The sequence below is a fragment of the Mesoplodon mirus genome, assembly GCF_964341445.2.
Source record: "Mesoplodon mirus genome assembly, chromosome: 13".
Lineage (NCBI taxonomy): Eukaryota > Metazoa > Chordata > Mammalia > Artiodactyla > Ziphiidae > Mesoplodon > Mesoplodon mirus.
Genome location: NC_138989.1, coordinates 2,149,274 through 2,176,381, shown reverse-complemented (window position 1 = coordinate 2,176,381; position 27,108 = coordinate 2,149,274). Strand labels below are relative to the sequence as shown.

Below are 27,108 nucleotides of genomic sequence, written 5' to 3'. Positions count from 1 at the left end.
TGCTCCAAAAGAAGGTAGAAATCTACGAGGACTGTGGATGGCTGGAACACGTGTGGTGGTGGAACTCCCAGGTCCCGCCAGACTCTGAGTCCAGAAATGGGCAGAGAGAATTAGGACTCCAATTTTTCTTGCTACGCAGGACTGGAAGTGTTCCACTTGAGGCTAGAGACCTGAGCAAAGGTCACCACCTGACCCGAGACTGAGGTCAAGTCCCCAACCCCCGAAGCAGGCTGCCTAGAGCTCTAGCTCACAGAAGGGAATTCCCTGGAGAGGCAGAGGGACCAGACCCCCTGGCTCAGCGACATCACCTGTGCAGGAACTCTGACCTACCAGTAATAACACTGGGAGCACCCACAGGGTGGGACAGGACTACCAAGAAGGAAGAGGAGCACAGAAAGAGATCGATTGGGGGTAAAAACCTCCCATGAAAGGTGAGTCTGAAAATAGAAATTCCAAAACACAGAAAGAAAACTCACACGACTAAAGAGATTGAACAGAATCAGTAACCAGGGTGAATTGACTCCAGAAGAAACAAAAATGACAAAGCAACCCGACGATGACGTTGGTGAGCAAGTTGAGGAGCCTCGTAAAGATAAAGGAAGGGATGACATCCATTCAAAAAGCATAAGGAGGAAGCAACAGGGACAATTAGTGGCCCACTGTGGAAGGTGACGGCGATGGCCACCAGTAGTCAGGTCTGCAGTTTTCTTGTTTGCTTGAAAACAAGTGTGTTCTCTGTTCACCTCCTAAATGAGTTACTATCTGGGGAGCACCCGCGTCTGAACTGACCTGGGAATCTCCTCTGCAGTACTTTGAGAGCTCTGAATTTGGGCTCATTCACACTCACGATAGGAAAGGGGCAGGAATCACATGGTTTTGAACACCTCCCACAAGAAGAAAGGCTCCTCCTGGCTGTTTTCAGGTCCCGTATTTCAGTCAAGCCCCCTTCCCCTCGGCCACCGCCATTACGATCTCCTCCTCTCCATGGCATCTCCCAGGTTTCCATGGTGATGAAGCACAAGGAAGCAATCTCCACACACCTCACCCGTGGGGTCTGGTTCTGGAAAAAAATGATCCCCAACCTATGGGAAAGTGCCTCCCTCCTCTGAGATGTCCCCAGCGGCATAAATGCATGGTTGTCTTTCTTAAATCAAGCAATTACAGGGGCGTCCCCTGCCAGCTCCTTGAAGAGCCTGGAGACATTCTGAGATGTCCCACATGTGAGAATCACCAGCAATCACAGGGATGGGTGCACTGATCCAGACACCTGACTCCTGACCTTGGAGGGCTTGGATGCCCCAAGGTGAACTACGGTGGCCGTGTCTCAGGGAGTTACAGGAGAAACTTTAAAGAGGGTTAGAATGTCGGTTCTGAGGTCAAACTGGCTAAATACAAACTCTGGCTCCTCTGTGTGTAAGTCCTGTGACCCCTGGCAGGTTGTCCGATATCTCTACACTCTCTAAGACGGAAGGATGTAAAAGTGTCTGCCCAAGCAGCCTTTGGGAGGATCAAAGGAGATGGTTCTCGTAGAGCACCAGGCACTTCCCTGCGCACGACGGCAGCTCAGGCAGGCGTCCCCTTCCCCACTGGAGGCACCACTGTCACGGTCCACACCTTCCGCATTCCGCCACATCCACCCAGTCAGTTCCTGCCACCACCTCCCTCTGCACCTCCCCTAGAAGAGTGGATTGCAAGAAGGGAACATCGGGAAGAGAAGCAGTGCTAACTCTTTCATCCAGTTTTACGGTGGTGGTAGAAAAGTTAAATTCATCTGTTTTATCTGTATTCTAGCTCAGTGATTCAAGGTCAGCTGCTTAACCTGATAAAATCCATCTTCACAAGAAAAAACGCCCAGGATCTAAATCCAGACCAGGAAGCACCGATCCACAGTGTCACCAGGCAAAAGGGGGGACCCGTGGCCATCGCTTCCCCAAATCAGTCCAAGCATGAATCTGCAATTGGGGTACAGCTTACTGTACTGGTTCCCCAGCCGAGAGGAGCTAGGAACAGAAAGAGCTGCTGAAAAGCAAACTCATCCCCAGACGAACAATCCTCCACCCCACAGAAAACTCCTGAGCAGAAGGCAAAGCCCCTCACACAGTGATGCTGAAAGAACCCATTCAGCAATCAACACGTCCAGGTAAAAGCCCAAAGAAGGGTGAAGATGCCACTTAAGCCACACAGACTATGCGATTGCTTTGCCAGATTATAGCATCTCATTTATCCAGACTTGTCAATTACCTCTGAAAAAGCCCAGAGGCGAGCATGGGGCAGGGGACACATGTGGTCTCGCGCTCAGTGTTGCGGTGACAGCAGACATTGGTCCTCCCGCCCTTTGGAGAAACAGAGCACGGATGCTCCTCAGACATGCATGCACCTTGCGTTGCTCGGGGGAAAATTCAGAAAAAGCCTACTGCTCACGCTTCCAGTCCTATTAAGATGCTGAGAAGCAGCAAGACTTACCCTGGAAGCTTTCATCATTGACACCGTGCAGGACCAGAGCTGCCCACCCGGGGAAGCTGTCACCGCTCCAATTAAATCTAGCCCTTCTGGATTAATCAGTGCCACCAAAGCAGGGCTGCCAAGCAAGAGACGGAACACCTTACGTACTGGTCGCATGCTTGAGACCAGAAGGCCCCCCAAAGATGTGGGCTTTTAGTTGCAACACGACAAAATGAGACTCGCCAACAGGCGCGGGTGCACAAGCTATGACAATTCACAGGAGGAGGAGGATGGTGTGGACTTAATATAATCTGACACTCCTGCTGAGTAGCGAGGTTTTTCACAGCCTGGGGTAAGGCGGCCGGCCACACCAGTGCCCAGATCACAGGTGTGCACACACACCTTCCCGCTACAGTGTGATCTGTGCCACACTGGCTTCCCCTGTGCTGGGGGTTTGACACTGTTGACTACTGACCACATCTGAGGGCCCAGGAATTGAATCTGACAGCCCACGCCCACCGCCTGGAGATGCAAAGCCAGTGACTCATGCATCACTAGGACTGTGCTAACAAAGAACTTTCCGAACACCAGCTGTATGAAATCACCCTTTAAGCTCAGTCTTCTTGACCTGAAATAACGATTGTTAAGAGAGAAAAACCAGCCTCTGTGTATCTGTTCACTTCTTCGGAAATGGTACAGCTTTCCTGTCCTTGGGAGATTCGCAACATCGTGATGGGAGCAGATTGAGTCTTGGATACTTTACATCTAAAGCCATCCAAGTAAGAGGGTTTAGGATTCACCAAACAGTGGATGCATGAGACAGGGTCTACCCTGTAGGAATCAAAACACACGGTTTGTTGAATCTAGTTGTCGGCAACCACAGAGAGAAGAGGGCACAGTCCTTATTCCCACTTTGTAGATGAACATTTGGAGGTTAGCACCAGCTCCCAGAAGGCTGATCAGAGAGCTCTGGTACCGAGTTGAGGACACCTGGGACCAGTTACCCCTGAAGCCTGAGTCATGGGAGTGAGTGCGATCTGCCAGTGAGACTAAAGGGAGGACCCAGGACAGAGTGAGAGAAACACAGATATTACAATGGGCAGAAGAAGAGGCTCCTGCAAAGGGCTGGGCAGGAGTGATGGGGAAAAAGGAGTGGGACATCCTATACGCTAAGGAAGCACAAACCTGAGGATGAGGGTCCACAGCATCAAACGCTGCCCAAGCCAGGTGAGGACCATAAGATAGGCACGGTTTTAGTGGGTGCAGCATTGAAGACGTCCCCCATGACCTTCAAGAGAGGTGCTGAGAGAGCACCCTCCTACGCTCTTGATGGGAATGTAAATTGGTGCAGCCACGATGGAGAACAGTATGGAGGTTCCTCAAAAAACTAAACATAGAGCTACCATATGGTCCAGCAATCCTACTCCTGGGCATATATCCGGAGAAAACTCTAATTCAAAAAATACGTGCATCCCAGTGTTCATAGCAGCACTATTCACAATAGCCAAGACATGGAAGCAACCTGAATGTCCCTCAGCAGATGAATGGATAAAGAAGATGTGGTACATATATACAATGGAATACTACTCACCCATAAAACAGAATGAAATAATGCCATTTGCAGCGACGTGGATGGGCTTAGAGATTGTCATACTGAGTGAAGTAAGTCATACAGAGAAAGACAAATATCATATGATAGCACTTATATGTGGAACCTATAAAAAATGATACGAATGAACTTATTTACAAAACAGAAATAGACGTGCAGACATAGAGAACAGACTTATGGTTACCAAAGGGGAAAGGGGGGAGGGATAAATTAGGAATTTGGGATTAGCAGATATACACTGCTCTATAGGTAAAACAGATAAACAACAAGGACCTGCTGTATAGCACAGGGAAGCATACTCAATATCTCATAATAACCTATAATGGAAAAGAATCTGAAAAAGAATTTATAAATATATATGCATAACTGAATCACTCTGCTGTACACCTGAAATACTGTAAATCAACTCTACTTCAACAAAAAAATAGAAAGTTTTAAAAAGTTTTCCAAAATAAAACAAAAATAAAAACACAAAGACAGGTGCTGAGGATGGAATAGCAGAGGTCACCGTGTGACAGACGGGGGAGGTCCAGAAACAGAGAGTCGAGAGTTCTTGGAAGAATACTGGGTTGAACAGGAGAAGCGAGCCCAAGACCAGCCTCCGAGGGATGTGGTTGGCCGCAGGAAGGCGGAGGAGATGCAGGCTCTGGCAGCAGCAGTGGGAGGTAACAAAACCCAGCGGCTCCACCCTCCTCCTGCAGGTAAGTGGATGTTGGTGGGTGACGGAAGCAGGGCCGCTCGCAGGAAATCCAGTTAAGGCTGCAGGTGGCAATGCTCATGTGAGCGCAGGCCACACTGCGAAGAAGCGAGGGCAGGAGAGAAGCACAAAGCGTTTTGGGGATGAGACCACGTGAGGGGAGGTGAATACACCTTCAGTTACCTCGCGGCTGCCATGCACGGAGCTCCTACTCTGAGCCAGGAGCTGATCTAAGCTCGTGGCTTTCTTGTTTTTCTTTTGAAAAGCTCATCCAATTCTCACAGCATTTCTGTGAGGTGGACACTACTATCCCCACTTGGTATACGAGGAAAGGAAGGCACCAAGGGTTAAGTAACCTGAACAGGTAACCTCCACGTAGCAGGTGGGGCAGCTCCCGAGCACTGGACCACGCTGCTCCCTGCACCCCCGTCGCCCCCAGCTCTCTTTCTGAAGAGCAAGGTCCTGCAGCTTTCCTGGTCCTGGGAGCTGCCAATGGGCTCAGAAATGCCTCCAGCTGGGAGGAGTGGGTGTCCTGGAAGACCTGGGACAGCGTTCCTCAGGCTGGTGGCTGAAGATACAGTCTTGTGGGGTGGTCTATGAAAAGAAAATTTTGGTATTTTTTATTTCCATGAAATCTAAAAGGAATAAATATAAGCATATCCCTTGCCACCTTACCACTCTATTGAATTTCAATGCCTGTGTGTGTGTGTGTGTGTATGTGTGTGTCTGCACTGGCTTGAAGAATTACCATCCTGACTGCCCCAAGGTAATGAAAAGATAACAAAGGCTAACGTAAATGGTGCTTTCATACCAAGTGCAAGCCACATGCCTTCACACGTACTTAAGAATCAAAGATTTTGCAGGAGTTTGAAAGAGATCAACGGTAGGAATGTTGAATCAACTTTCAGGCAGCTGTCACCATCTGCCTAAGTAAAGTTAAGTCAAGGGGACCATCTTTACTTACAGAGGAAAATTCAGTTTCAATAAAATAATATCATCCGACACATTAAATTACAATAAGTTTGAATTTTGAACTTTATTGGCTTCTCTCATTTGTTTTTTTCTAACCTGTTCATTTGTGTCGGCTGTATGGCTTAGAAAAGCTGTAAAAATTTTATAAACCAGTTTTATCACTGTGCACATGTAATTACATTATGAATTATAAATATATAATCATACTATGTTCAAATATAATAAAGACTATGTTGTTATAATGTGCAAGTCTAGTAGAATCATATTGTGTAAGAGTGATATAATTACCAATTATAATAATATATAGTAAAAATTATTAAAGTCAACACTGGGATGTGCTTGATCATATTTTTCTTTCTGAAAAGTCTTCCTGAGTGGCTCTAGCCTAAAGGCACGGGCAGGGAGGATGGAGTAAGTGCAGGAGAGAAAGGAAAGGGGAGGGACAGGAGGGCGTGGAGTGCCTGGGGTGAGAGAGCCGGAAGGAAAGGGGGAGGAGCTTGCTTTGATCCTGTCCAGGGTCCTGACCATGGCTGAGCCCCACTCCTGCCTCTTGCAGTCAAGGCCCAGGACAGCGTCTAAGTCATCAGGACAGCGTTTAAGTCATCACATGCTTTGGAGAAACACTGGGACTCAGAAGACCTGGGTTTGAGACCTAATTCTAACATTTACCAAGTGTGATTCTGGGCAAATTCTTTAACCCTCTGAGCATTCCTGGCAATTTAAATGAGATAATGCACATAAGCACACTTTGCAATCTGTAAAGGGCAATTTGAATGTGAAAGACCATTATGTAAATAAAGGCACTGCCTCTGTTTTCCTGTAATGCTCTGGGGTTCAGGGCAGGGAGAGAGAAATCCAAATCTCTAAGTCCCCGTCTGTATTCAGAAAAACCCATAAATGTGCACTTGGAATACACGCTATTCCTTGACCTGTTTGATATTCAGGCATTGTACAAATGCCAATAATGCAATTACGGAAAAGCACACCGTGCTATTTAAAGGCTATTTTTCTAATATAGGTTAAAGACGAGCTGAAATGGAAAAATATAACACACGAAGCAGGTTGTAATGCTAAGCTCATGACCCAGACAAACATTTGTATTTTAAAGAAAGCGTCTCTTCAGTGATTGTAGTTCATCAGTTTACATGTACTTACTATGTGTGCTTGGTCCTTCTAATGGTTAAAAATAAGCACAGTGAAATTTATGCTTGGTTCCCATTGGTCACTAATGTCAGTACACAGCCTGGCCCCAAAGACAGCTCTTCTCTACCCAAAACGGTGGGATTGGACCTAGGAGAGTTATTCGACACGGGATTAACAAGGGTAGGGGAGCAAGGGGAGAGGAAGAGAGGACAGTTAAAACGTAGAAAAGTTGGAACTCTCCTACATTGCTGGTGGGGACATAAAACGGTGCAGCCGCTGTGGAAAAGAATTGGATGTTTCCTTGAAAGGGTTAAACAGAATTACCTTATGACCCCGTGATTCCACTCTTAGATAAATACCCAAAAGAACTGAAAAAAGGGGGTCCAAACAAATCCTTGTACGTAAATGTTCACAGCAGCACTATTCACAATGGCCAAAATGTGGAAAAAGCTCAGATAGGTGTCCATCAGCTGAGGGACACATCAACAAAATGTGGTCTCTCCATACAACGGCATGTCATTCAGCCATAAAACGGAATGAAGCACTGTCACACGCTACAAGGTGAACCCTGAAAACATCAAGCTAAGTGAAAGAAGCCAGACACGAAATGTTACATTCTGTGTATATTTGATATGAAATATAAAAAATAGGTAAATCCATAAAGACAGAAAGCACACTTCTGGTTGCCAGCGACTGGGGGGAGGGGGGAAGCGGGAGTGATTGCTCAATGGATACGGGGTTTCCCTTTGGGGTGATGAAAATGTTTCAGAATCAGATACAGGTGATGGTTGTACAACATTGTGAATATGCTTAAATGCCACTGACTTGTTTACTATAAAATTGTTAATTTTATGTTGTATGAATTTAACCTCAATTTTTGAAAATTGTCATCAATTCCTCCAGCAACAGAGCCTGAAGTGCTGTGAGAGAAGAAAGGTTATTCCCCAACTATTTCTCCATAAGCTTTTCCTGTTGGAAGTATCTCCCGCATTGAGACCCACCTGGGACAACTGGTCTCCTAGATGCAAACAACACTGCATCTGGTCCTCAACCAATAAGCAGCAGTCCCCCCCAGCACTAGAGGGAAAAGCTGAGACCTGTTAGGTTCATCTCCAATATGGCTCCTGCCAAAGGGACCTTCAGGATCCCTTTTTTCTATATATGACTTTGGCATAACCTGCTGACTTTGGAACTGAATGCTGGCATAAAATGCAACTCTTCCATAGGCTTGTTCAGCATATACACAATGCATAAGAATTCTAGAACCATCTTCCACCTACTCTCCAAAAAGAATTTAACGATGCCTGTAATAAAATATTTATGCAATAGGGTGGCTAAGAATTTTTTTAAAAAGAGAGAGCAATATATAGAAAAAAGTATAACCAGGGAATCACATAGAGGATTTTACCCATTGACTGAACATCACATTTGAGCACTGAGCTTGCCAGCTACGAATTGGAAGGACAAGTGATCAGTTAGAAATTTGTTCATGTAAAGGATAAGCCTCCTAGGATTCTTCCACAAATAACATGGCGATAAAAAAATATGTAAGTGCCTTTTAAAAAAGTGTTTGCTTTTTCAAGAGATAGTTTATCAGGAACCATATTGTTACAATATTGTTACAAAACGGCACCACTCCTTCAAGAGCTTCAGCGTCTCACACTCCTGCCTACCTAGGGGCTTCCTTTCCTTCACCACATTCCAAATTCTTGATCATGGAAACTTTGAGTTATACAAGCAAATGGAAAGAGTCGTGCTGCAAACTGGCCCAACCAGGCAGAGTCCAGCTGTAACCTTTTGGGCAATCTGAGCAGCCACTCACTCAGTAATGCCAAGTGTCTCCCCCAAAGACCTATCACTCCGATTGATTAGTGACTGGATTTGCCTTATGATTCAGAGAACTCCAGGTGTTAGAAAATACATATTTGAGTTGACATCCAAATCTGTCTTCTGTCCACATCGTGGTACATCAAACATCATAGAAAACAGACCAAATTCCTTTTCCACCTGGGTGTTTCAGATATTTTTTTTTGGCCATGCCGTGCGGCACACAAGATGTAGAATCTTAGTTCCCCGACCAGGGACTGAACCCGTGTCCCCTGCAGTGGAAGCATGGAGTCTTAACCACTGGACCGCCAAGGAAGTCCCTGGATGTTTCAGGTATTTTTTTTTTTTTTTTTTCTTTTTGCGGTATGCGGGCCTCTCACTGTTGTGGCCTCTCCCGTTGCGGAGCACAGGCTCCGGATGCGCAGGCCCAGCGGCCATGGCTCACGGGCCCAGCCGCTCCGCGGCATATGGGATCCTCCCAGACCGGGGCACGAACCCGTATCCCCTGCATCGGCAGGCGGACTCTCAACCACTGCGCCACCAGGGAGGCCCCTCAGGTATTTTTAAGATAACTTTTTGTTTTGTTTTGTTTTGTTTTTATTGAGTTATAATTAACATGCAATATTATATTAGTCTCAGATGTATAGCATAGTGATTTGATTTTATTTATTATTATTATTTTTTGCAGTACACGTGCCTCTCACTGCTGTGGCCTCTCCTGTTGCGGAGCACAGGCTCCGGACGTGCAGGCTCAGCGGCCATGGCTCATGGGCCCAGCCGCTCCGCGGCATGTGGGATCTTCCCAGACCGGGGCACGAACCCGTGTCCCCTGCGTCGGCAGGCGGACTCCCAACCACTGCGCCACCAGGGAAGCCTGTGATTTGATATTTTTATACATAATGAAATAATCACTGCAATAGGATGAGTTACCATCGTCACCATACAAAGTTCCCACAGTATTACTGACTCTAGTCGCTATGTGTACATTACATCCTTGTGACATACTTCTCTTATACTGGATGTCTGTACCTCTTAATCTCCCTCACCTACTTCATCTGACCCCCAAACCACCTCCCTTCTGGCATCCACCTGTTTGTTCTCTGTATCTATGAGTCTGTTTCTGTTTTGTTTGTTTTATTTGTTTTGTTGTTTAGATTCTACATATAAGGGATATCGTGTGGGGAAAGCCCTGTCTGACTTATTTCACTTAGCATAACACCCTCCAGGTCCATCCACGTTGCCACAGATGGGAAGGTTTCATTCTTTCTACAGCTGAGTAATATTCCATCATACACACACCACATCTTCTTTATCCATCCATCTATTGATGGGCACTTCATTAACTATCTTTTTCTTTATTTAAAAATTCTTTTTCTTTCTTTCTTTCTTTCTTTCCTTCCTTCTTTCTTTCCTTCTTCCTTTCTTCCTTTCTTCCTTTCTTTCTTTCTTTCTTTCTCTGCATTCGATCTTAGCTGCAGTATGCCGGATATTTGTTGAGGCATGCGGGATCTTTCATTGCGGCATGGGCTCCTCGTTGGGGTGTGAGAGCTTCTCTCTATTTGTGGCGTGCAGACTTTCTCCCTCTAGTTGCGGCCCACGGGCTCCAGGGCAGGTGGGCTCTGTAGTTTGCAGCATGTGGGCTCTCTCACTGAGGTGCGTGGGCTCGGTAGTTGTGGCGCGAGGGCCTAGCTGCCCCACGGCATGTGGGATCCTAGTTCCCCGACCAGGGGTCTAACCCGTGTCCCCTGCATTCGAAGGCAGATTCTTCACCACTGGACCACCAGGGAAGTCCCTCATTAACTTTTTAGATTGAAGTAAAAAACACATACACAAAAGTGCACAAATCATAGCCGTACAGCTCTGTTAATTTTTAGAAAGTGCGCACATCAGCACAGTCATAGCCCAGATCACAACATATAACTTTTCAATAGCCCCCCAAATTTCTCTCCTGTCTCCTTCCCAGTCAAGACTCTCCCAAAAGGTAACCATTAATTGTTTTGCCTCCTTGCTAACTCTAGGTAAATAGAATAAAAATAATTGACAGAGGTAGGGGTGTATGTGAGCAAGAGAGAGAGGGAGAAGTGGGGAGGGGAGGAGAGGGGAGGGAGGGAGACTGGCTCGTGGAGCGGGAGGGAGGTTCTCACCCACAGACATTATGTTTGGTCAAATAAACATCATCCTGTGGTTACCGCCTTCTGAAATGCAGGTGATCCCAGAACAGGTCGACACTTTTAGCCCCTATACTTAATAATGACTGACTCAGTTTATCCCCAAATAGAAGCTCAAAAAGGAAAACCAAACTCTTTCTTGATTTCATGAATCCTCCTCTGGGAGCAGTTCCCAAAAGGGCTTGAGAATCCTTTTTAGGCATCAAAAAATTCACAATCAAGGGAACCTTCCTACACTGTTGGTAAGAATGTAAATTGTTGGTACAGTCACTGTGGACAACGGTATGGATGTTCCTCAAAAAACTTAAAATAGAGTTGCCATATGATCCAGCCATCCCACTCCTGGGCATATAGCCAGACAAAACTATAATTCAAAAAGATACAGGCACCCCAGTGTTCACAGCAGCACTATTTACAATAGCCAAGACATGGAAGCAACATGTCCATCGACAGATGAATGGATAAAGAAGATGTGGTACATATACACAATGGAATACTACTCAGCCACAAAAAGGACAAAATAATGCCATTTGCAGCAACATGGATGGACCTAGAGATGATCATACTAAGTGAAGTAAATCAGAAAGAGAAAGACAAGTACCATATGATATCACTTCTATGTGGAATCTACAATACAACACAAATCAACATACCTACAAAACAAAAACAGACTCACATACATAGAGAACAGACTTGTGGTTGCCAAGGCAGTGGGGAGGGGAAGGAAGGATTTGGAGGTTGGGATGAGCAGATGCAAACTATTATATATAGGATGGATATAAAACAAGTTCCTATTGTAGAGCACAGGGAACTATATTCAAAATCCTGTGACAAACCATAATGGAAAAGAATACGAAAAAGAATATATATATATATATGTGTGTATATATATATATATATATATATATATATATATATATATATATATATATATATATATAACTGATTCACTTTGCTGTACAGAACAAATTAACACAACATTGTAAATCAACTATGCTTCAACAAAATTTTTTAAACATTCAAAATCAACACTCCAATTACATGATTGTATCCGGACTTTCATTTATTTGGGGCATTTATGAATTGGCTGACTTTGGCAATAATCTATCCCCCAGTCCACCTCCACTACTGGAGTCCGATATGGTAGCCACCAGACACATCTGGTTGTTTAATTTTAAAGTTCACTAAAATCAAGTAAAATTCCAGTATAGAGCTTAATTACCCTCCTCGTGAGTATGGGCTGGACTTAGCAACTTGCTTCCAGAGACCAGAATACGTTTAGAGAAGAACAGCAACTTTGCAGTGGAGAAACCTGGCCGACTCCACCTTAACCAAGAGATCAAGGTCAACATCACCAGTGAGAACATCATCATCCCACTGACATCATATGAAGTGATGAGATGAGAAGGGCACTTCATCTCTGTGGTACTTTCTCCAAAAACCTATAACGCCAGTCTAATCAAGAGAAACCCCCAAATTGGGGATATTCTAAGATTCTGAGAAACTCTCAGAAATCTGAGTAGACTACAGAGGCAGGATGACTAAAGGCCATGTCGGGTCCTGAGTGGAATCCTGGAACAGAACACTGGGACACCACCAAGGCGACCTGTGCCCCTTGTACCTAGACACGATGTCAGCTGTACTTGCATATTTGCAAATGCTGGCATTGGTCCAGGGAATACTCCCGGGCATATAGGAGAACCGCCTGACTTTGACCCCAGAGTTTGCCTTCTGCCTCCGTAGCTGACATTTCTATGAGTAGACTTATCTTCTATGAATCCCATTTTGCCACTGGTGATGCAGGATGGAGGGTGCTGGGCTGGGAAGAAGGTACCAGGTCCAAAGTATGAGGTTAGTGGAGATTCAGAAAAAGCAGATTGAGACTCGACCTTGGAGGGCCCCCAGCTCACCCAATGGCCAGCTGTGTTGCTGTCAGCAAATTACTTAACTTCTCTACTTCTCCCTCCCTTCACCTATAGAAATGAGCATCACAACCCATACCCTCGCAAGGTCATTGGGAAGATTGAAATAAACAGTCTGTATTAGAAAGAAAGCAAATGTAAGTTTCTAGGGTCCCCGTGCAGAATTCTCAACCCAGGCTGTACAACATATACAGCGCATCTCAAATTGCAAAGGAAAATCTTCTCCTATCACAAATTCCTCAGCCTCGGGGAACAGAGGAAGCATCCTGATTTCTTTTGGTGGAGGAAATGAGACTGCCTCTCTGTCTGGCATGGAGATGTCATTAGAGGGTCCATGTCGGTGCTTAGAGCTAAATCCAGATCACTTTTTAAAATGTCCCCTTTTGCTGAGGCTGGACCCACGGTGAGAGCCTTGCTAGTGTCCAGCGTGTTTGCTCTTACTCTGTCTCTCGGGATGGGACTGTCCACAGGTCTGCTGTTTCCAGTTTCATTCATGCAGGATCACTAGACTCCAAGAGCTGACAAAAGCAAAACGTTTGCCTGTAGAATCCTTCACTGTGGAGGGAAAAAGGACTAAACATTTCTCAGTGTTTTACAAGGGAGATTATTCAAAATGGCAACCTATGACTGGATTCGCCCCACAAGGTTTTATGTGGCCCAAGTTATCTAAAGAGTCATCAACATTTTAAAATAGAAAATTTATTATTACTAAAAAATGAAGATTTACACTTTCCGGGGAAAAATCCGGAAATTGGGCAAACTTGGGTCTGCATTTCCACATGGTCACAATTGGCCATAAACCTCAATGCTTTTTAATCTTTGGTCCTAAGGGTCCTTACTCATCCCTGAGCTCCTCAGGAAGCTGCAGCTCAGAGGGGTCAGATGACTTAAGGAAGCTCACACAGCTGATCCGTGCCAGAGGCTGAACCTCCATCCGTGCCTTCAGCACCCCTCCTCCACACCTGCCTCCCACCCCACCCTCGCAGAAGACGGAGCCCGCACTCACATTAGTGCACGCTGCTGTGAAAGCATCCCCTCCGTGCTGCCCTGCAGCCAGAGTCTACACACTTGAGCTTTTCAACGTCTGAGCACGTTTCCTAAAATAGATTTTACAGGATTTGCATCAGTAGAGTGAGTCACGAGCATTACAGGTCCACTGCCGGGCCAGGCAGCCAAGAACTCAACTGACTTCACGTCGTGCTCTTAAGTCAAGGGGGGTGACCAACTTGGCTTCTCTCTCCCATTCTTCTTCTATCCCGTTGCCAGGCGATCATGTTTTGGTGGGGGGGGACCACGATGTAGTACCAAGTAAGGAGTGAGGGGGCTGGGCAGGGTGAGCCCGAGGGTGATAAAAGGGCAGGACGTGCCTATAGCTCTGCAGACCCTCTCGGGCTGGTCGTCATGGCCCACAAGCCAAATCCAGCTTGCTTCCTGTTCTTGTGAATAAAGTTTTACTGGAACACAGTCATGCGAATTCATTTATAAAATGAATTTTTTTCAGAAGCGATTCAATCATGCAGTGCAAGACATGGTGATCTGTGACTCAGAGATGCTGCCATGTCCGGGGAGAGAGGCCCGGGACACCAGAGGCTCATAAACAGTGAGTAGAAGATATATATATATATATATTAACCCCACAGCTCTATAATGATAGAGACTTTTGTAAATATATACACACGTATTTGTTGTTTGCTTGCTTCCTTCTTATTTCTCTAGGCTGTTGCCCCTTAAACAACACAGGGGGTAGGGACACCGACGTTCCATGCCATGGAAAACCCACGTGTAACTTGTAGTTGTTCCTCCTCACGCGTGGTCCCTCCATATCCACAAAGTTCAAACTCATGTTGTTCAAGGGTCACCTAATTGTACAGCATTCACTTATGCTAGGAATACTACATAGGGAGATAAAGAAGGAAACAAATAAAGAGATTTCTAGAAAAGTGCAATCAGGGAAAGTGGCTCTGAGAAGGGGGCATCTAAGCAGAGACCGAAAAGCAATGAGGGAGCAAGGTGGACATCTCGGGGAAGAGGTGGCAGAGGGCACCTGGGCAGGGCAGAGGTGATGAAACGGAGCAGGACCCTGTGGGGCTCCTGGGCTCCGAAGCCTTTCCAACAGTTGCTCATCAGGGAAGGGAGGGGATGCAGAGACAAGGGAGGAGCAGTCAAGACACAAGAGTGCAGCCTTGGGGCAGGGTCCTGGTTCCACCCCAAGGGATACACATGACAATATCTTTGAGCCGTTTTAAAGAACTAAAACCCCCAACAAATGGAAGATGTTAGCATTCTTCGTTCCAGGGAAGATCACAGTTTGATAACCTTGAGAAGCTCATCAAGAAACCACCTGAGCCCAGATTAAAGGAACCAGAGAAGGTCATCAGGAGACCCCCTGAGGCCAGATTAAAGGAGTGCAGACCTTGCACACACCCTAATCCTTGTCAGCAACCCCACCCTTGACCCATTGCTGTAAATCTCCTCACCAAATTCTCCTGGGTTGGGACACACAGTTTTTGAGGGTCACAAGCCTCCTGTGGCCCCCTTTGCCTGGCAAAGCTATAAAGCTATTCTTTTCTACTCCACCCAAAACTCTGTCTCCGAGATTTGATTCCACACCTGCGCAGAAAGGCCGAGTTTTCGGCATCAGTGACAGCAAGTACAGAGTCCCCAAGAGCAGCACCGGGACAGAGAGTAGAGAACGTGTAGACGGCCAGGCAGCCAGGTGTAGACTATGGCAGGAGCTGGGGTTTCATTCAAAGGTTGATGGAAAGCCCTGAAGGGGTTAGAGCTGGGGAGATGCAAGATATAGCACAGGTCTTGAAAGGATCACCTAGAAGAGGATGAACAGGGAAGGATGGGTTGTGGAGGGATAAGGGAGGGACTAGGCAGACCTGCTGGAGGCTAGTGCAGCTGGCCAGAGAGAAGAGGGTGGGTTGGGTTAGGGATGATGAGAGAGGAAGTGACCAGGGGCTGGAGGATGGGTGGGGACCTCAGCACACGCACATCTGCCGTGAAGCAAAGTCTCTAAACTTCAAACCAACTCCATCAATTCTCTACCTGAACCTGACATCAATTTTTATCACAGGGTATCGGCTTAATCCCTTGCTTTTGAAAACACACATAATGATGTTGCAGAAAAAGAAAACAGCAAATAGAATTTGAGAAAAGAGGGTGTTGGATGAAGAAGAGTTTCTGAACTCCATGGTCTCCACGAATTACTAAAGAAATCATCCTGTTGTCAGAAAGGATTCACTCTGTATGACAATCATATTCTAAAACCCGCAGTCAGAGGTAGGTGAACACCAGGCACCAGTCCCAGCTAGATACCTGCTCTTCATGGCTTCCTTGTGACTACAGAGCATAATCTCACTTGACTAATGCTATTTGGTCTCAGAAACAATGAGTTTCCTCCACTGGGACCCCAGGTTTCCAATGGGACTTTTTAATTGTAAAAGGGAAAAATAGCCTTGTTCTCATAAGTAGGAGCAAAACTGATTTAAAATGATGCTTTAGAAGAATGGAAAACCATGGTCTGCCTGGCCATTATTCCTCATCGATCCATTAAAACAGCATCCCTGTGGAGCTGGGGACTTGGTGTTTGGACCTTGAGCCATCACGTATCTGGGGGAGGGCGTGGACTAGTGGACACAGCATTTCTTCACACGTAAAATGGAGCTGATCCCATCTCTCAGGGTTTTGATGATGAAATGGGAATATGTCTGGCTGTCTTCCCACACAGTCTCTGGGCCCCATGCTTAGTCTTCAGTGCCCTGCCCTGTGTAACACTGTAAGGCTCAGGCTGGAAGGCAGAAACCATGTTTCCCAGACTCCCCAGCTGGAACTGGCAGGAAGTGGCAGGTGGGAGTAGGGTAGGGTCGGGGGAGGGGGAGAGGAGGGGGCGCTTTCTGCTTCCTATCTCTAAGTCCCTTCCAGCAACAGCAGCGAGATTCCAGCATCCTTAACATTCCCAGCTGGGCAACATTCCCTAGGAAATCTGGGCACTGGCTCCACGGCACCACCCTGGTGGTCCCAGCACAGTAGCAGCCCATGTTCTGGGGGGCCGGATGCTGAGACAGCCCCTCCTCCACGCTCCTAGTGACCCCACCGCCTTCCATTTGTCCCCCAGGCTCAGGAGTGCTGGCTGCTTCCTGCCGTCACTGATCTGTGGGTTAACTCAGCTCTCCCGTTCGGTTCTTCTAGCTTTGCAACATTGTATCATAAATATCCTACATGAAAGCTCCTGTATTGACACTTAGAGGCACCTGCTGGTCTGGCAGCAGCAGCGGGGCAAACCCCGCACATCACGTGGTCTGGCCCAGGAGGCACAGCCAGTCCTCTGGAACGTTAGCACAGCATCCTTAACAAAGCACCGTCAACTGGGTGGCTTAAAACAACAGAAATGTATTCTCTCACAGCTCTGGATGCCACAAGTCCAAAAGCAAGGTATCGGCAGGACCACGCCCCCTCTGAAGGCTCCAGGGAAGAATCCTCCCTGCCTCTTCCAGCCCCCAGTGGCAATCCTTGGCGTAAAGCTGGTTCCCTCTCCGCCTCGATTGTCACGTCGTGTTTTCTCCTGTGTATCTCTGTGTCCATTTAATAAGGACACAGCGATTGGATTAGGGCCCACCCTCATCGTAACTAATTACATCGGCGAAGACCCTAGTTTCCAATACGTAAGGTCCTATTCACAGGTTCTGGTGGACATGAATTTTTGAGGACACCATTCAAACCAGTATACTTGGCCAGAAGACGTCAGGCAGTCTGGCCAGGGAAGGTCCTTGCTGCCAGCATGTGCATCAAAGCACTGCCCCACAGGCACCAGACGAATCACACACACCAAAATAGAAAAGGCTCCGACCAAGCAATTTGTGCTGGGAACTAGCCAGCAGAAGCAGGCCAGGACCCACGTGCTAAACCTACAGAGAAAGTGACGTCCGCTTCATCGCCTTCCTGTGTGTGAAACCCTCAGAGTGGTTTCCAGCCCTGAATGATACAAGGTATGTGAAAGCATTCTGACCATGACAAAATATGACATACACACACAGGGATGTTACTATTTGATTTAGCTAAGTTCCACATGTTTCCAAATGAAGAAATTATTTTCTTTGAAGACCTGTAGATACTAAGCTAGAGAGCAGAGGCATTGAATATACATTTTAACATATATAAATATTTAATATATTAATATACTTTTGTATATTATATACAGTTTTTCTTTTGGAAATAATAACTTCATTACAAAGGATTTATGAAATCTAGAAACTACAGAAAAGAAACATCAGCTGTATTTTCAGTGGTATTGGAGATCCCACTCCTCACATTATGTGGTACTTCCTGTCACCATTTTTCCTCTCAGATATCTAAATATTCATCTTTTTTGTTTTACAAAGTTAAGACCATATTGCATGCATTGTTTCAAAACTTCGAATGTTACAAGTATTTCCATAGGTCATAAACTATCCTCCTAAAACATAACCTGTCCTATCTGCAGCCTACGTAAGGCTGGCTCTGCCTGCCGGCTCCGTGGTCTGGAAGGGTGACAGCGGAGACAGAACCATGGTCTGGCCAAAAAGGGCCCCTGGATCCCAGAGTCATGACATTGGCAGTGACCCAGCCGTGACCTAGCGCATCATGTTCTAGCTCCTGAATGTGTATGCGTCTGGGAACATATTTTGGGGGAAGTGTGTTTGGCAGCATAGGATTCTTGGGACTAAATTTTATCGATGAAACATTATCTTCCAACTGTTTCATTTGTAAATTTTAAAGAAAAACAAGACTGCAAGGTCCTTAAAGGCAAAACTTCTCTCAAAGACTCTGGGACCTCAAAGAATGGTGAGCACACGAGACGCCAGTATGTATCCGAATCACATCAGATCTTTGCTGTCTGGGGCGGTGGCCTCTAGTGGCCCATGGCTATGGAGCATTGGAATGAGGTTGGTCCCATCTGAGATGTGCTCTGAGCTTAAAGTACATCCAGATTTTCAAGACCTGATACTGAACAAAATGTAAAATAAAGTATTAACTGTTCTATATTGATTTCATATGGAAGTGACACTACTGAACTATGTTGGGATAATAAAAATATATTATTCAAATTCATTTCACCTGTTTCTTTTTACTTTCCATAATGTGGCTACTAGAAAACATAAAATTATATTTGTTCCTCACATTCAAGGCTCCTGTTGTATTCCTATTAGACAGACAGGATAGGAGAGTGTCAGGGGAACAAGCCCGATTCAGAATAACCATCAAATATCGCATCAGTGGCAGAAAAGGGACGTATCATACTAAAACCCCTCCGAAAAAGCCTTCTTTTAAGCTAACGAGGTCCCGTCTCTGTATCAGCAATGAATGTCACCTTATCACCAGGGTAGGCAGGTGAGAACATGGATGTTTTAGTTCCTTTATACACGTGTTAAAATATTACGTTCTGTACCACCATCCTTCTCCTCTAGTTTATGATACTGTGAAAAACAAAAAGCCACAGAATTTGGGATTCACCAAAAAGGACTTAGTCCCGTTCTCAGCACAGTGTCTTGGTTGGAAGAAGAAACTTTCACCACGCTTGTGTAAAGAGATAAATAAGCAGCACAGAAGCAGGACGGCTTTGGTATGACACCTTCTCCTGCACTAGAGTCTAGTTCCCTCCCAGGACATCCCCGAGGGCTTGTAGAAATCACTCCTTGTTTCTTTCCATCGACTTTCTTTCTTCAGCCGAAGATTAAGAAACCATGAGCATCTTTTTATTTTGCCTCAAAGGCAACCTCCTTTGAGGGCAAAACTAAGTGGACTACGTCTATGATAATGCTGGTAAACCGGCAGCCCAGTGGCTGAATAAGGCCTGTGGATCACTTAGTCCATACAGCATTTTTTATGTGTTTGTTTGTTTGTTTTGTTTATCTTTAAAATAATTTTTATTGGAGTATAGTTTATTTACAATGTTGTGTTAGTTTCTGCTGTACAGCAAAGTGAATCAGTTATACATATACATATATCAACTCTCTTTTTAGATTCTTCCCCCATATAGGTCATTACAGAGTATTGAGTAGAGTTCCCTGTACTATACATTAGGTCCTTATTAGTCATCTATTTTATGTATAGTAGTGTGTATATGTCAATCCCAATCTCCCAGTTAATCCCTCCCCACCCCTTGTTATTTGCCAATCCTTCACAAATCAAAACAATTCACACAAAAAATCTGAATTTCTGTCTTCTCCTGAAAAATCAGAAGCGCTGGCACCCGTGGTGGACTGAAGGCATAAGGAGGCCAGCCCTGCGAGATGGGATGCCCACCCTTTGATTTGCCCCAATTCCCACTACTCTCTACTGTCTCCCCGACCCTGAGGATGGTGAGAGGACCCGTGGTTACTTATTATCACACTTGTGCTATTATCTTTCTCATATTATGAAAACATCTCCCTATACCCCTACTTCCACAGAGATTATGAAAATGAAATGCAGACTGGGAAATTATTTCCTGTGTCTGCGTAATTTTCTATTATATTCTTTGTGTGTCTTCTCTATGATATTCTTTGAATGAAGATGTTTCTGTTTTCCTCTTATAGAGCAAAACTCGGGATGGTCAGGGCTCTTTATATTGAAGACAATTAAAATCATTTTTAAGCATGTGAACATTCCTATGTAAAGATTTCTCCAAGCCTTGAGTTTCTTTCTTATTACTTAGTATAGTTGGTTTTCCAGTCAAATAATGGGGGAAAAAAACTCTTGACCACAGTTGTACGGACTGTTTAGAAACACCCGCCCCTGATTTATTAGTATAAACTTCAGTTGTAACACAGAGACCAAAGGCAGACGGTTTTCTCACCATCATATTTTATCATCCTGTTAGCAGACTTAGTATGATATTAATCGAAGGTCTACATTCCATGCTAACACTAGCTGCAGAAATTGCTTTCCAGCAGTTTTCCATGGGGAGGCCTTGGGACATAATGAAACCCAACAGAAGCAATCGTGGCCTGGCAACAAGGTGTCTGAGATTACATCGCTCCCTGCTGCAGGAGGGAAATGAAAAGCCTGATTTACTTTCTCACGTCAAGCCCGAAACGGGGAGGATTCAAGATGTGGCCGCATCATTAGCTGTTCTCAACTGGCTCTCACTAAGTCTCCCGATGCCAGGGGGATCTTTGGGAAAACACGACCACAGAAAACTGCCCAAGACACTTCCTTCTCCCAAGGATTCTCCTGATTTTCTTCCCAGTGAAGACATACAGAAGAAACTCACTCTATTTCAGAAATACCCATTTCAGTTGCTAAGCAGGAGGTTTCCTCTGAGAAAGACCCAATGCCTCTCTTAGATCTCCTTCCTTCTCCTAAATAACTGTTTATTCTGCTGTTGATGGTGCCCAGACCTTCCTGCCTGGGGCTCAGGATAATCATCTCGTAAGTAGAGGCCACTATGAGCAGAATAACTTGCCTGGTCACCCTCCAATGATTGGCCACCATCCAAAAACCATCCAAGGCTAAAAACCACTCTCCTTCAAAGATTGAACGGAAGTAACAGAAGAAGAGAAGTCCATGACTGGTTTCACTTGTGTCATGAAATGAAGAATTTGAACGTGAGTCATAGACGTGATTCTGAAATGTGAAAGATACAAAGAACAAAGTAGGGGCAAAGAGCTGAGGCAGAGAGCTGAGATCCCTTCCTTATCTCCGTAATTTCTGGTTTCCTTTTTTGCCACCTCTTCCTGGTATGAACTCTTACTTTCACTCCATAGCTGAAGCTAAGATTTTGATCTCCCGTCAATTAGATGACTCTCTTTTTACCACTTCCGTGAAACTTCCCATAAGATTCCATCTCTGATGTTTCTTGGGAAGGATGCTGTTCACACCCATCTTACCTGCAGGACTTTGTTTGAATCAGGTAAGACCCCTCTTGGGATACCCACTCTTGGGTGGCAGCTGTGTGGTGAGATATCTCTCAAAGGACTTTTGCAAAATTGACTGGGTACCAATGATTCTGCAAAAGTATCTCTGAGAAAACTTCTACATCTGTGCTAATAATTTCATTTCCCCTTTAATTAATTAATTAAACTATCCTAGGAAACTGGTAAGAAGTGCTGACAGAGTACATTTTATTCAATGTGCTCTCCATTTGGGGGAGGACTGGCCAATTTAAACATGTCACCCTAGGCTCATAAGTATTTTGTCATTTTCTGTAAAGCTGGACCAACAGTCAGCATCCTCAAATCTAAATAAAAATTCCCTCTGATAGATGGACTAAGCAGACACCTGATGCCCATTCTGGGGGAATCATGTGAGAACTTGGCCTTATTTATCTATTGCTACAATGAAGAGATGAAACAGCATGCACTGGCAAAGTAATTCAAATACTCCACAAAACCAAGCGTAGCTCTAATTTACACATGGGCTAAAGTAAGAGAAAGGGGATAAGTATGCGTGTTTATCTTGTGCCAGGGAGGGAACGTCTTCTGCCTCAATTGCCACCTGATATCATTCTCACATGTGTTCTGCTTCTCTGTCTCAGATTCCTAGGGACTTCCACCTCAATCCCCTGAAAGTTTCAATGTAAAAGACACGCAGAGAGAAAAGTTAAGATGTTCAGAAAGCTTCCTTCACCCCCCCCCAAAAAAAACAAAAACAGGGTTCTGGGAACATCGTATTAAGATGTCAATTTCCTGGTTTGGATAAGTGTTCGGTGGTTATGAATGATGTAAACATTGGAGCTAGATGGGTAAAGAGTACACAGGATGCAGCAGAAATGAACACAACATTGTAAATCAACTATACTTCAATAAAATGAAATTTTTAAAAAAGGACACAGGAACTCTCTGTACTAATTTTGCAATGTCTATATGAGTTGCAACTTGTTCCAAAATTAAAAGGTTTTAAAAATTAAACCATAAAATGCTAGACAGAACATGGGTTGTTCTCTGCCAATTAGTCTATGATTTAACAAATAAACACCTAAGGCAAGGTATTAAGTTCGGTAGGAGATTCTAAAAGATGTACAAGAAGTAGCCTCTGTCCAGAAGAACTTTATAGTCTACTTGGAAAAACAGAGCCCAGAAATACAAGAAATGTTTAAAATTGATGTTAATGGAACATAACTGACATTACAAGGTTGCACATGACTTATTACAGAATTACTGAGATGAAAAGTGGATGTAATATGTTCAATGGGAAAAAGCATGTGTGCACATGTTAAAACGATGGCTTGCTGTATTGTGACCTCCCAGATGGTGGTGTTTACAAAGTGCCTTTCACTTCTGATTCCCACATCACCTGACACACAATAATCACTGAGTAAATTTTTATTGCATGAGGGATTGGATATGAATGAATGAAGATGCTAAGGGTTTACATGGAATTGAATGGATCAGGAATTACAAAAAGAGGATGACCTGAGTGGGACTTCCAGATGTGGAACTCTACCTGGGAAATAGAGCCTCTGCCAGTTGGCCTGGCAAGTCATATTTGTAGAGATAGGTGGGAATAGGCAGGAATCAGACCAGAGAGGAGCTTCAATGTCAGAAAGAGATTTATGTGATTGTGTCATTTCCCCAGGACCCCACAAAATATTTCACATGATTTAATTAATACACAATATTTCTCACTTGATCTCTCCCATCTGTGTTCATGTGTACATGTCCATAGGCACTCAGATTTTGTATGAATAAGAATTGTTAATTTAAAAAATAAATGAGTTTTGCTTACTTATTTTTAAAATAATAAAATGAAAAAAAAATGATAATTTTGTTCTTACTTGCCAATTCTATTTCTTAATTATTTTTCTTCTTTTATTGCTTTGGCAAAGTCTGCTAGTCAAATGGTGAATTGTAGGAGTGATGTCAGGCCTAGTGACTATAGTTGTCTATGTCCAATTCACTGAAGTATGTATTCTTGACCAGAAGAAAAAATCATGAATATAGTCAGGGAAGAAAGGGACCAGAGAAAACCGAGCAAGAACTCCAATATGTAAGCATTCCAGTGGGTCCCTCCAGTGTTGCAAAGATCTAGAGGATGCTTCAAGTAATGTTTCCAGTTAAAGGTAATTCTTTTCCACAAAGGGACCTTCCAGTTTTCCTACAGGATTTTATTCATACATTAAACCCCCCACCAAATACCAAATGGTCTAGTAGTTTCATTTAATGTTAGCAGTAAATTATGAAATACAAGCTTAAAAGGAAAAGTCTCAAATGACAGAAGCACATCCAGTAATTTCAGATCCTACATTAATTACATGAATCACTAAACCCTTGTTAAAGGAGTTTCCGAGGCATGGGTTGAACTGGATAATGGGCAGCTTGTGCTAATAACTGCTTCAACACCTGTAAGATGTGTTCCCTGGTATGACGCTAATTCATGGCAATGACATAAAAATCAGTAACACAGCCTCTAATAAATGCAGACATAAGAACTGATTCATGTGTTTTAGTGGAGAACCCGTGAAGTCCACATTCCCTGAAATAGTTTTGGTTAGTGGGGATGGGGGGAGGGGGCACTGTGCAAAGTCTCAGTTAAAAAAAATTATTTAATGTGACAATCACATATGCAGAGCTATGTTTGACAAAAAGTATCTCTTCTTTCCAAAAGGGCTTGATAAGTAAATAAATTCATGAAATAAAATTAGCATATTAATATATTTTCTGAGACTATTTCACAACTGCAGTAAATTAGGACAAGATTTATGTCTAAAATGTAAGGGGAGATAATAATGGCAATAAAGATAACTAGAGTATTCTTTTCCAAAATGATTTACTAAAATATGACATTTTAAAAGCTGTTGGTGAGTTGATAAGGAAAAGGGCATCATTCATCCTGACACTAGGAATTAATATAGCAAGGTCATATTTTCATAACAAATCAACTTGTTGATTCTGCCTGTTTCATATAAAAGTCAGTAGACAACTCAGGGATTAAAAAGCATAAAGCTTGTCTTTGGTCTGCACTGATCATTGCAACCGATTAGAAAATTGCACCCCAAACTTGACGGACCTTTGTGCACTGTCCAAGGTGCTGGTTAGAAGACGGCCAAGGCCATTCCATTCTGTAACAGTATTTATTTCTGAGTAGATTTGAGGAAAGCGCAGAGAGAAAGGACAACATATGTCTGGCTAGATCCGCACCAAAGAGGCATTTGATAAAGTCTAACTAGCGTTAATATGATACTGATTGACACTTACTGAATGCCTCTGTGTGTCAGCTTCTGTGCTGAATATTTTCCCAATGTTTTCTCTTTAACGCTAATGACAATCTTATAAGACAGGTATTATTAGCCCAATTTTAATATGTGGAATTTGAATGTTAGGGGTTAAATAATTTGACCAAGGTCATAAAGTTACCAAGTGGTAGTTCTGGGACCTGAACTAAAACCTGTCTCTGCCCCAAACTCCACACCAAGATGGAGAAGCTGGGAGGAAACTATACTTAAATTCACTTGATTGCTGGTGGGATCTAAGAATACTGAAAATATGTGGAATTTAAGGACTCCAGATTTATGACGTCACAGTGAAAGTTCCAAGGTGGAAAGGGACCAATAATCATCCACACGTCTGGCAAACAGTTATTGTGGACCAGCCGTGTTCCAAGTTTAGTGTATGAACAGATGAAAGTCTGTTAACCCACTGATCCTGGGGAGCAGAGAGTTGCACACAGACCAACAAAGAGAAGACACGTGTAGTGACAAAGGACAGCAGACACAGCGACCCCACCTCCTACTAGCTGCGCAGTATTGGATCAGTCACAACTGCTGTCAGCTGTAGTGTCCTCAATGCTTACCCAACTCCTAGGCCTTTTCTGGGCCCTAAAAAAATCATAATTCAGATGAAACACTTGCTACAATGCCTAGGACATAGCAAGTGGTCAGAGAAAACACTAGAAGTTACTATCATCCTGTTCCATCATTCAAGTATCTTTAGTGACTCTCCTGAGATTAAAAAAAAGAAACAACCTGGTAGAGAAAGGATATAAACTAGATATGAAATCTCATGTTTGTGGTTATGGAAAATGGATATAATACACAGTCCTCTTAACGTGACCATATAAACATTGCTCTCATGACTCAACGACAGTTCCTAGGCTGAAGAATAAAACTGGAAACGAGAGAAGTTGTTAGGGAAAGCACTATTGAACAGCATTCTTTTTTTAAAATTTCATTTCTACAGTATTCTTATACAGCAACAATATTAGTTTGCTAGGACTGCCATAACAAAATTACTACAGACTGGGTGGCTTAAACAACAGAATGTATTTTCTCATAGTTCTGGAGGCTGAAAGTTCAAGATCAAGGTGTCCATAGGTTAGGTATCTTCTGAATCTACTCTCCTCGGCTTGCAGATGGCCCCCTTCTCCCTTGTGTCTTCACTGGTCTTTCCTCTCTGTGTACAGCACCCCCGGTGTGAACAGCATTCTTAAATATTTATTTTATTCATTGGACAAACATTTAGATTCATTTATCGTGTGCTGTTCCGACCATTTTATTTTATTTTTATTTTTTTTTTTTTTTGCGGTACGCGGGCCTCTCACTGTTGTGGCCTCTCCCGTTGCGGAGCACAGGCTCCGGACGCGCAGGCTCAGCGGCCATGGCTCACGGGCCCAGCCGCTCCGTGGCATGTGGGATCCTCCCGGACTGGGTCACGAACCCATGTCCCCTGCATCGGCAGGCGGACTCTCAACCACTGCGCCACCAGGGAAGCCCTGTTCTGACCACTTTAGAAACACTGATTTGGTCAAGGCTCATAATGCCTCTGTGAAGTAGGTGCCATCACCATATGCCCATTTCGTAGAGTGAAGACTGAGGCACAGCAGGTAAGATGGCCTGCCTGATGTCACAGGGAGGCAAAGGTAAAGCAGGGACTTGAACCCAAGTAATCTTGCTCCAGAGCTTGGCGCTTAACCACTACCCTGCACTGGTTCCTCTTGGCTAACTCCTGCCTGTGTTAAGATAAATCAGGAAACTGCTTCTGTTGAAAGATTCAGCATAAAGGACTAGCAGGAAAAAAAAATTCCAAAAGCCCATTTCAGCCTCTGGTTATGGCAGCCGTTAGACAAAATCAGGAACAGAAAGGGTTTCACATTATACATCCCTCACTGTCTTGGACACAAATGACCTTTAGTATTTATATTTGAGCCTCTGAAGTTTATTCCATTTAATGAACTCAAGGATCATAAATACAGCTCTGAGCACACACCACTGCATTTCATTTGATGGCAAAGACATGATTATATTACAGAGAAATACACGATGTGGCAACTAACAAAGTGTAAATATATCTATTTCCCCAGAAAACAATTTAAATGGCTTAAAATTTAACAGGGGACCTATCTTAGGGGGGTGGGGTGGAGGGAGGACCA

General features: G+C 44.3%; 1 protein-coding gene across 1 annotated transcript in view; it reads right to left on the bottom strand.

Moving 5' to 3' along the window:
- Positions 1-9,027: 9,027 nt before the first annotated feature.
- STX2 (syntaxin 2) overlaps positions 9,028-27,108 on the bottom strand; it is a 249,267-nt gene continuing 231,186 nt past the window's right edge. The window contains exon 11 of the transcript XR_014295669.1: positions 9,028-9,242. The gene's annotated coding sequence lies outside the window, so the exon portion shown is untranslated. The remainder of the gene's footprint in view (positions 9,243-27,108) is intronic.